This window comes from Quercus lobata, chromosome 3 (genome assembly GCF_001633185.2).
Source record: "Quercus lobata isolate SW786 chromosome 3, ValleyOak3.0 Primary Assembly, whole genome shotgun sequence".
Lineage (NCBI taxonomy): Eukaryota > Viridiplantae > Streptophyta > Magnoliopsida > Fagales > Fagaceae > Quercus > Quercus lobata.
In genome coordinates this window covers 66,542,311-66,554,702 of record NC_044906.1, presented here as the reverse complement: position 1 = coordinate 66,554,702, position 12,392 = coordinate 66,542,311, and positions in this window count along the sequence as shown.

Below are 12,392 nucleotides of genomic sequence, written 5' to 3'. Positions count from 1 at the left end.
TATAAAAAAATGCTCATACAATGCAGTATTATTGTCCTGATCCACTTGAACCCGAATTCTATGACTTGAAACCACCAAAGCTGCTTGGGGCTATCTATGTAGGCATAGCATTTTAAACTAAAGAGCCACTACTCGAACCACAATCCTTGAACCAATATTCATTTTTGTCAATCACTTTATCAGTGGTTTTCATTTTTAAATGTGTTTCTTGAATGTGCGAACCAGGTCTTTTCATATTTTGTTTTTTTCCTTCTTCTCTATACTTCAAATTTATTTATTTACTGACAAAATCTCTTATATAACTCAATTGGTTGATTACTTGTAATATTTTCAACATATATAACTATCGTGTGTTAAATTCTCATTTCCCCATTATAACTATCAAATTATTAAAAAAAAAACATATATTTTTTTATAAAAAATTTATATTTTTGCTAATAGTGACATCTTTGGTGGTATTGATATCTATAATTTAAATCTCACCTTCTCCATTCCCTACTATCTATATATTAAAAAATTTATTTATTTACTTATGTATATTTTATAATAGGATAGAATTTACTTGCTTAAATTGGAGATAGCAATTAAGCAAAGAGCCATTAAAACTTTAATTGTCAAGAGTCTTGTCATTCAATGGTATAATATGATATTTTGAATGAAGACATGAAAGATTCAAATCCTCTCCATCCTCACATGAAAATATATATAAAAAAAAAATAAAACTTTAATTACTTGAGTATTGATTTGATATAAATTATTTTCATGTGTAGAATGTAGTTACAGTTCCTTAGAAATACATTTACACTTTATTAGTGGTTTTCATTTTAAATACGTCTCTTGAACGTGTCAATCAATTCTTTTAGGGTCTATTTGGATACTACTTATTGCTGAAAATTGAAAACTGAAAACACTATAGGAAAATAATTTTTAAATGTGTGAATAGTGCCGTGAGACCCAGTTTTTTTAAAAATTTCTGAAATCCGTATTTGCGGGTTTCATAAACAGTGCACGAGACCTACACAAAACACCAAATGCCAGCTTCAACGCAGACGCTGGTGTATCCAAACACTCACTTAGTGTTTTGTTTTTTCCTTCTATATACTTTTAAATTTATTTATTTATTAATAGTGACATCTTTTATACTGAGCATATGTGGTTTGAATCCCCACCTTTCTCTTTCTTGAGTTTCCTTACTATCAATCTATAAAAAAATTATTTATTTCAATTGAAGAGAGTAATTCAGCAAAAGACCCATTAAAACTTTAATCGTCAAGAATCTTATCATTTAATGGTACAATATTATATTTTCAATGAAAACATGTAAGATTCAAATCCTTGTCCCCTTCACTTGAAAATGTATACAAAAAATTAAGACTTTAATTACTTGAGTATTAATTTTTTTTTAGCTTTGCTTGAGTATTAATTTGGTATAATACATTCTCATGCGTAAAATGTAGTTACAATTCCTTTGAAAATATAATATTTAACTTCTTTTTCTTTTTTTTTCTTAAATTTTTTTTTTTTTTGAGAAAAAAATATTGTTTGTACTGTATTATTTCATCCAGTTATAAGTTTGAATTTAATTAAGAATTTTATTAAGAAGTAAAAAGCCCTACCGGGAGCTGAGACTTTTTTAAAGATATCTAATATGCCTAGAAAGAAGTGATACTTTTTAAAAAGCTTATTCTTTTAGATAATAAACTGATTTTAATTGCATTTTTAAGTCACACTAAAGCTGAATCACCTCATGAAATTTTGGAATTAGAGGCCAAAGTTAAAATTTTTAATTGGTTGCTACGTAATTGTTGTTCATGAAGAAGCTGGAGGTACACAATTTTTTTTTAAAGCTACTCCAATTATTAAATTTTCATTACAAAAATACAGGGAAAAATAATCTTCAGCAAATAAATAGTTAAATAATAAATACGCCATTACTAAAACACCAACCTAAGGCCCCCATCTTCTTCAAAGTCCCCACACATATTCAAATCATGCCCCCAATATTTAAAATCTTAACCAACCAAATTCATGGTGTAAAGCATCCCTATTTAATATATGTTTTAAAAGCCTAAAACAAATTCTTTATCATAAACAAATCTTAAACACATCTCTCTCAGAGGCAGAAAAAGAAAGAATGAAAAGTTGACTAAGAGCAAGATGAGCTGTGCTGTGTGTGCGCTCCACGGCCACCTGTTCTTCTTTCGGAGCATCTCTCCAAATTTTTGCCCGTCTGGGGAGTGTACAGTACATTTTACCTTTTGTTATTTATTTTTTAAAATGCACTTTTCATCTCATTTAAATATTATTTCATCATTCATTTTTTATTCTTTTTTATGATATTTATTCTTCTTATATTCATTCCCAACAATTATATTTTTCAATGAAAAATGTTATATCCACAATATTTTTCCCAATACTTTCACAAAAATAACATCAAAATCTTATGTAGAAAGTTATTACTAGTTCTAATTTAAATCCACTACTAAAATTATTTTTTTACTTATCAATATTAGCTAATAACAATCTATTACTTAAAATTTATTGTGAAAATATTATGGTAGCATTTCTTAATTGCCTTTTCTTATTTTTTATATTATTTTTCCAAACTTAATTACATCCATATGTTTCTTTTTTTTTTCTTTTTCTTTTTTCTCTTGGTTTTTTCTCCACCACACACTTATCCCATTCCCATCTCTATCTACCCTTCTTTTTCTTTTTTCTAGTTCATTCCGGATCTCTCTTTCACTCTCTCCAACTCTCACATTCTTTCTCTAGCTCTCTCTACACTCTCTACAGTGATAAGAAATAGAGATTTTTGAGTGAAAAGATCAAGAATAATTCTGTTGTTACCGTTGTGATTATTGAGTGAAAATTAAATATTTTAATCAGTTGTGATTATTGAGACTGAGGGTGCGTTTGTTTCGGCAGTAGGTTTCCAGAAAATATTTTACACCAATCGGCGTGTTTGGGTTGTCCCAGAAAATAATTTCCGTTGACTATAAATCATGCCCCAAAACCCTGTAAAATATTTTACACTTGTATTTTACCTTCAATTGATTTCCACCCCTGGAAAATAGGAGAGAGAGAAGTAGAAAGAGCTCCAATTGCACATCCAAGCACCGGTGAGAGCTTCGATCGCACATCCAAGCACCGGCGAGTCATACCCCAACACCGGCGAGATCGTCGCACCCCAGCACCGCCTAGATCGTCACCACCCAAGACCGATCCACCCAAAACCGATCTCGTTCTTGACCCAAAGCTCATCGGTGCCGCCGTTCTCGACCGCCAATCTATCTCTTTTTCCCTCGACTGCCGGATTCGATGAATTTTTTTTGTTGGGTTTTGTTTCTTTTGTGTTTATTTATTGAGAAATGATATTATATATTTGTTTGGAAGCTGAGAAAATGTGAGCAACAAGTAAAAAAAATGTGTTTTCTATAGTATTTTCAAGAATACAACCAAACACCAGAAAATATTTTTCAAAGCATTTTTTGAAATGCAACCAAACACTTGAAAATATTTTCATTTCCCGAAAATATTTTACACCCGGAAAATATTTTACACTAAAACAAACGCAGCCTGAATTAATTCTTTTTCTCATGAACAAGTCTCTCTCTTTTCTCTTTTTTCTTTTTTTTTTTTCTTTCTGATTTCATTTGGTTTATGAGAAAAATTATTTTCGTGTTTGGATTGTATTTTGCGTTTTGTAGCCATTGAGATAAAGAAGAGAGAAAGAGAGTGAGGAAGAAAGAGAAAAAAGTAATTTTTTATTCAACCAGGTAATATTTTAAGTGAGGATATTGTTTAGAGGAGCTACAGTGATTGCTACAGTGCTCTCCATGTCTAAGAGCTACTGTAGCAAATCTAAAAAGGAATTTGGAGATGGAGAGGCTGTTGGAGGTGTTTTTTGGGGTGAACAGTGGCTTTTCTCTCCAAAATTTAGAGATAGCCAGCTTGCTGTGATGCTCTTATTTTCTTATGATATGATATATTCAATTCCATTGAATCCAAAAAAAAAAAAAAAAAAAAAGATATATTCAATTCCATTTCTCAATGTGACTTGTGCAATCCGTGTGGGACTGTTTCTAGTATTAGTTATGTAAATAAATTTTAGTTCGTTGTGATGTGCATTATGATAATGTGACATTAAGATTTTTAGTTTATTTTATTTTTTTTAACATTATCATAATTTAAAATTATATAATCTCATCACCTTTCTAAATAATGTAATGTTGTATTCTTATATTAAGATTACAATAACGTAATAGTACAGCGTAATGTAACATCACGGCAAGCCAAACGTCCCCATAAGAAATTTTTTTTTTTTTTTTTTGAGGGGGACCCTCATAAGGTTTTGTTCTAAAATGTTTTCTGCAAAGATTTTTCAGAGAAGTTAATTATTTTTAGTATCTGATTATTAGTGCCGTCTCTATATATAAAGCAACTGATGCAGTCACCTAAGGCCCCAAGTAGAAAAAAGGCCCCCAAATTTTAATCAATAGGGTTTAAAAAAAATATTATAATAGTATTAATTAAGTCCAAGTATTAGCCAATGAATAAAATAATATTTTTTTATCAAATGAAAAAAAAAAGAAAAAAAAAATGTTACGTCCACATCATTTTTCACAACACTTTCAAAATAAATCCTAAGAGACAGGTTGTTACAAGGCATTATTAATGATAAAAAATTAATTTCAGTGATGAGTTCAAATTAGAACTGTGGGGCCAGAGAATTTGTGGTCCCGACCCACTTTCCATTAGGGCCCAAGGCCCGCGCCGAAGAGAGTAGTTGCCGATGACAAGTATTGAAAGACCAAATAGCCTAGAGATGCAGCCGAGGATGACCCTGTCCTCGGCATCCCAAGGCCTAAAAGGGAAAAACGACACGTTATCAAAGGCAGCCTCCAAAGCGCTCCCAGAAGGAAAGGCGAGTAGAATGGGACTCGCACGAGGGTACAGTGTGGGAGTAGTTTAAGGAAAAGACGTCACCTCCGCATTGAATGCACCAACAAACGTCCTAACCACATTGATGGGAAAAGACCCCTGAATAGTGTGGTTTCGGTTATTGCAACTAACAGAAAGTGGGGGGGGGGGGAGGCGATTGATGGGACAGGCACTCGAGTAGTTATCTACCTGATCGACAGATGGAAGGTCAAGATCAACTAAGAAGGGCTATATAATGTAAGGATTCATGCGCCAAAAAGTGGGGGCGAAAATAATTGTATCCAGAAAGTGAAAGGAATAATGAAAACATTAAGTTCAATGGACAAGGTCCATGGACAAACTTAGTTCACCTCTGTGCGTCCACCTTGAACACCATGACTAACCTTTGTCCGGTGACCAAGGTCTAGCCTTTCAGCCCACGCTCTACAAATTTTATTGTTTGGGCCTTTAACGTACGAACCTAATATTAGTTTGGGGTCGTTACAAATTGAGTCCTTACAAGAACTAATAACAAATTAACACCTAAGATTTGTTATGAAAATATTATGAATATAACACTTCTAAAAAACAAAAAAAAAAAAAAAAAAATACAACATTTTTCACAAATTGAGTTGACAAACTTTTACTAGTTTTTATCTAAGTCCACCACTAACATTACTTTTTTACTTATCACTATCAAATTATCAATCTGTCACATTAATAGGTGTGAAAAGTTTTGTCAAATTTTTTGTCTCTAGACTTTCAAAAAAAAATCTACATGGTTCATGTTAATTAGTGGTAATTTTGCATATAAAATAAGATATTTGAATTTAAATTTCTTAAAAATCATATTTAAATATATAAAAGGCCTCAATTTCAGTTTTTGCCTTAGGCCCCCAAATACATTAAGCCACCCCTGCTGATTATGTATTTTGAAAATATTTTCATGTATTAGATTAAGGGTGAAAATACTGTAAAAATGATGTTGGATTACATATGTTTTTAAGGTTCACAATTTTACACGTCAATATATATATACACTAGTCTCATCACACACGCTTTACACGTGCAATGAGACTCTAAGAATTGTAGGGTTTTTTTTTTTTTTAATAGGAACTTTTTTTTTTTTTTAGAGGAACTTGGGGTAGTTTATTTTTTATTTTTAGAACATGGTGAAGTTTTTTTATAGGAACATAGGGGTATAGTTTTGGTTGTGTACATGGGGTAGTGGGAAGCTTTATAGAACATGGGGTAGTTTTATAAATATGGGTAGTTTTTTTTTTATCAATTTACAATTTTAACCTCATTTTTATGTTTTAGGAATAAGGATATGTTAATTAAATTAGAGGTATTTTTGAAGTAAAAAAGATAATAACTAACTTTCTAAATCCTCTTAATAAATAGAAGATATAAATTATATAAAAATAAAAAACTATTAATAATTATCATAATTATATATTTAATAGTTTTATATAAAAATAAAATCATAATAATACCTATTAATAACTATTATAATTATTAAATTTCATATTTAATATTGGACATACAACACAATCAAAATAGATAAAATAAAATAAAAAAACTATTAATTGTAGGAGAACAATTTGGTAGCTCAATCCTTGTTGCTCAAGTCTTGGTCCAAAAGGTCCCACACAATGAATTTTTGTAGAGTATGGGTTGAAGAACTCGGTTTCAGTTGGTTTAAACGGTTTGATGCATGGGTTCAGGGAATACCTAAACAAGAACAAAAATGCCAACTTGATTAATAGATACTGATCAATGCAGTTTGGCTTCTCTACAGTATTCTCTTCCTCTCTTTTTTTTACCGTCCCCTCCCTTGGGGGTCTTTTACATATTATATAGGCCCTTTCATATCATCTGGGCTTTACACTTGTTGATCATCCAAACCCCCACTTGAGCACCTGTCCCATCAGACACCCCTCTCAATTCTTTGTGAGTTGCGGTAGCCAAGGTAGCACTATTCAGAGGTCTTCTCCTCATTAATGCGGCCAAGATAGTAGTTGTAATGCATTTAATGTGGTGGTGATAGCCTTTGCTGAGATATTTTGGGTTTCCTTCCATTTTACGTATTGGGAAGATTAATTGTAGTGGCTAGGATGTACTTTTGCTCCGAAATTTGCAGTATCCGAGGAGAAATTACTCCTCGGACATATTCTCTTTCCCCCAATGGGCCTGAATAAGGATTGCTTGGGCCACGCTGACTCCTCGGACGGGCCTAGGGCCTAGCCAGCCTGTTATTTTGGGCCGGTCCCCATAATAGCCCCTCAAAACTCCGGTTTTTGATCTCCTTCCGAGGAGAAAAACGGGGTTTTGATATTACAAAGAATAGAATTAATTAGCTCCTGATTCACACGTGTAGGGGCAGTTACTTTTGACGCGCTACAATTTATGAGGCGCAATTATTTACTCCAAGCGGCTTTATGTTTCCCTTATCCAACGGCTGACATTCTTTCCAGAATTTTTGAGCAGGAGTGATTTCCTTTTTTCCCCCTGGCTATATAAAGCCCTAAAGAGACTTGTTTTTCTTTTTTACTAGTACATAAGAAGTCCAGAGAACTCCAGTGCCCAGAGATTCAAGAACGTTTCCGACCTTCACATTTTTGTAGTCGTTTCTGCGAAACGTCCTTCCTCGAGAAGATTTCCAAGCGTCTTGGTGATTGTTTGTGAGGACACCCGTAAGTTCTGCTTGCTTTATTGCTTCAAATTTCTCATCGGCTCTCAATTTTCATCTCGATTTTCTTTCTATCCCTCCAGTTTAGCTTAGATGGGTAGATTCAAGGATCTAGTAGATACCCCGGCTGCCATGGAGGCCTTTAGGGCAAAATATCATATCCCACCGGGTGTGGTTCTGCAGTATTGTCCTCCAGAAAGAATATTAACAGATAGAGATGTGGGTCAAGTCATCATTCCCATGATTGCTTTTATAGAAGGGGGAATGACACTTCCCATGCGTAGGGTCACCCGGGACTACTTGTACCACCATAGGTTGACACCGCATCAGTGCGCTCCAAACATGTTCAGGATATTAGGCTGCGTAGATGTTCTAAACGAGCGGATGGGTCTAGGCCTTACCTGGCATGATGTGGTTCATCTGTACGAGTGCCATTACATCGAGAAGGGGGGGTATTATCTTAAATCTCGGTCCGAGATAGTTAGGCTAATCTCCTGCCTCCCTATATCTAATAAGACTATGAAGGATGATTTCCTCATTGTCTCAGGAGAGTGGAGTGATGGTTTTCATTGTCCAACTCGGGCAGGAATTCCAGGTGCGGCGCCTTTAGGGCCAATTCTTTAGGGAGGGGGCTTAGCTCTTTGGATTCATTCCCTTTTTTGCTTAAGAATCAAAAAAAAAAAAAAAAAAAATTATAACTTAACTCTAATCTCCTTCTCGGCTATTTTGCAGATAGAGCACAAGTTGCTCCTAAGCTGAGCCACGTAAACGTTCAGGCCTTGAACTATCTTTTGAGGTCAGAAATCTATGTTACCGAGGACGGGCAGCTACGCGCGGCTCATTTGGTTTTGGGCTACCAACCCCTAACCCGCTCTTTCCAAGCCATTGGCCACGCCATAAGAGCCGATAGTCCAAGGTTAGATAGGATTGACGTATCCAAGCCCAAGTTTTTGGCCCGACAAGATCTCAAGCTTGTCGTGTTACCTGGCATTTGGAATCCTCCACCAGTTGCACAATTGCCTCCACCAGACAATCTTGAGGTTATTGTGCCAGCTGAAGGAGAAACTGAATCATCTCGTCTTTCTCTTAATGAGGAGATAGACGAATTCTATTTCGAACAGGAGATTCCCAAAGCTCCTTTGATTGAGCTTTCAGACCCTAAGGGAGATCAGGATTGAAATTCTGTGGCCGGTGCCCCAATCATTATAAACTGCTCGGACTCGGACGAGAAAGTAGATAATATGGCCTCCGGCAAAGGAAAAAGCCTTCGAGAGTTGATGGCTACCCGAGGAAAGGGTCAATCATCAAAGGCGTCAGCTCAGTCGCAGACCCTTATTCTTCCTCCAGTTGCCCCTTAACCCCCTTCTGATCTCGGCCTCAAGGTTAACCCAGACCTAAAGAAGAAAAGGCCGGTTGAAACCCCTGACGAAGGCAAGGTGGTCCCCCACCCGGATAAGCAACAAAAAACCACCCGGGGGCAGAAGAATAAAAGAGCTTCTTCCATAGAAAGCCGGGAGGAAGAGAACCGGGCCGAAGTGCGTGTTCATCCGTGCACTTGGAGCCCGAAGCTCGAGTTAGACGGGGTCACCATTCCCTACACTGCCTCGGTCTGAGAATACAACAGAGGCCGAGCAGGATACATAGCTGAGGCCCCAGAGCAGCCAGTGCTCCTTCCTCGGGACATGGAGGCCTACAGGCGATTCTCTCAGCCTGAGCTCTTTCTATCCCTCAAGAGGGACCTTGCAATGGTAAAGTGACTCTTCTAGCCCTTGATAAAATCATCAAACCTTGTCACATTCTGAGATATCGTTTTGTTGTTTTGTGGGCAGATTACTCAGCAAGTGTTTGTGGCCGAGGAGTACTGCCGCAACAACCGCAATTTGGCTGAAGCTGAGGCTCAATCTCGTGCTGAGGTGGGGAAATCTGTAGGGTCCCTCAAGCAGGAGAATTTTGAACTCTCGGAGAAGTTCAAAGAGTCGGAGAAAGCCCGCAAGAGCGCCCTGGCCGGACTAAAGAATGCTGAAACCCAAGCCAAGGACCAGCGCCAAAAATTGTTCGTGACCGAGACCAGCCTTGCCACTGAAAAGCAAACAGTGTTGGATCTCAAGGCCGCACTACAGAAAGCTAAGGAGGAGGTTCGGCTGGCTAAAGAAGAGGCTCAGCTAGCTCGGGAAGCGGCCGAGGCCGAAAAGAAAGCTTCTTATCAGCTTGGGGCGGAGGAGACTGAAGCCAGGCTCTCTAAGGAGCTTCCAGAGGTATGCAGGGATTACTGCAGCATCTCATGGGTTCATGCCCTTGATGCTGTAGGGGTTCCCGTAGACTAGGCCTTGAGGTTGCCCGAGAAGGTCTCCTTCCCTCCTGAGATCTGAGAGATCCCTGACGGCGCCCCCGAAGCTTCTGAGTAGGCCCTGGTTATTCCTGATGCCATCCTTTTACTCGATAAGGCTAAGGGTCCTGCCAAGGAGTCTATCTCCGAGGGTCTTGGGGCAGATTCCCAAGCCAAAGAGGTTCCTCCTCCTCAACCAGAGCAGAAAGAGAATCCTCCTGCTGAGGCTTAGCTTCTAGGGTTTTTATTACCGTATTTTCTTTAAAACGGGAGTTGTCTTATTTTTGTTCTTTTGTAAAGACTTCCCCTTGTATTGATCTCGGCTTATTAATATAGAATGTTCTTTTTTCCATTCTCCTTTGGTACTTATGGCTGATGTTGATATAACTTTATTATTTTGTTCAAAGTTAATACTGTTCCTCTAGTTAATGTTCGCAACAATATGAACAAATATAAACGAATAAGAAAAGATAGTGCCATGCGGCGAACTTAGAACAATAGATGCCACTAAACTACGAACGTACCTTAAAATCGCACAGGAGTTCTAAGTTGTTAATTTCCTCCAAGTCTGTGATCCGAAGAGCCATGCAGGACTTAGAATCTGTTTAAAAACTTGTAGAGATGCCTCAAGTTGTTAATTTCCCCTAAGTCTGTGGTCCGAAGAGCCATGCAAGACTTAGGTTCTGTTTAAAAACTTGTAGAGATGCCTCAAGTTGTTAATTTCCCCTAAGTCTGTGTTCCGAAGAGCCATACAGGATTTAGGTTCTGTTTAAAACTTGTAGATACCGTAATTTGTTAATTTCTCCTAAGTCTGTGGTCCGAAGAGTTATGCAGGACTTAAGCTCTGTTTAAAACTTGTAGATGCCGTAAGTTGTTAATTTTTCCTAAGTCTGTGGTCCGAAGAGCCATGCAGGACTTAGGTTCTGTTTAAAACTTGTAGATGCCGTAAGTTGTTAATTTCCCCTAAGTCTGTGGTCCGAAAATCCATGCAGGACTTAGGTTCTGTTTAAAACTTGTAGAGATGGAAATAGACCAAGGGGTATGAGATGATTATGAAACAAAACATAGGCATAGCCGTTTTCATTAATAGTAATATCTTCTTAAATTATTTACATTCCACGGGCGAGGTACAGTTTTTTCATCTAAGTCTTCTCTAAGTAATAAGCACCTATTCCGACCACAGATGTGATGCGATATGGTCCTTCCCAGTTGGGTCCCAGCTTGCCCCAGGAAGGGTTCTTAGCGCTGCTGAGAATCTTCCTCATCACGAGGTTGCTTGGACTCAAAGGTCGCAGTTTTACATTAACATCATATCCCTGCTTTAGCTTCTGATGATAACAGGCCATATGGATCATCGTTTTTTCCCTTTTTTCCTCAGCTAAGTCTAAACTTCTCCCCAGTAACTTGTCATTGTTTTTTGGGGTAAAGGTGCTAGACTTCAATATAGGGAAGCTGTTCTCGATTGGGAGTACGGCTTCGGCCCCATTAGTCATTGAAAAAGGAGTTTCGCCCGTTGACCGTCGTGGTGTCATTCGGTAGGTCCATAAAATGTGGGGGAGCTCTTCCACTCATCTCCCCTTTGCATCATCCAACCTCTTTTTCAGTTTGCTCACTATGACCTTGTTCACGGCCTCGGCTTGCCCGTTTCCTTGGGGGTATGCAGGAGTGGAATATCGATTTGTGATCCCAAAGTCGCGGCAGTATTCCCTGAAGTTTTTACTATCAAACTAAAGATCGTTGTTCGAGATGAGGGTGTGAGGAGTTCCGAAACGCGTAATTATGTTTTTCCAAATGAATTTCTTGGCATCCACGTCCCTGATGTTGGCCAAAGGTTCAGCCTCTACCCATTTGGTGAAATAATCGGTGCCGACTATTATGTACCGCTTATTCCCTGCTGCTTTAGGGAAAAGCCGACAATATCAAGACCCCACTGAGCAAATGGCCAGGGGCTGGAGAGGGGGTTAAGGACTCCTCCCGATTGGTGGATATTTGGGGCAAATCTCTGGCATTGATCACACTTCTTTGCATATTCTTGGGCCTCTCTCTGCATGTTCGGCCACTAGTACCCTTGGGTGAGTGCCCTATGCGCCAGTGATCTTCCTCCTATGTGACTTCCACAAATACCCTTATGTAGTTCTTCGAGCAAGGACTCGGATTCCTCTGGATGTATACATAATAGGTATGGGCCAGAATAGGAACGCCGGTATAGCTTGTGGTCCTCGGACAACCAGAACCGAGGAGCATTCCTCTGTATCTTCTCGGCTTCCAGTTTTCCTTCTGGCAACGTATCATCTTTAAGGAAGTTCATTATAGGATCCATCCAGCTGGGATTCTTTCTAATCTGATGGATCCGAGCTGTGTCTCTTTCGGTTGAACTTGTCTGGCATAAATCCTCAATAAGGATTATTCGTGGCAGATCATGTGTAGAGGACGTGGCAAGAGTGGCCAGCG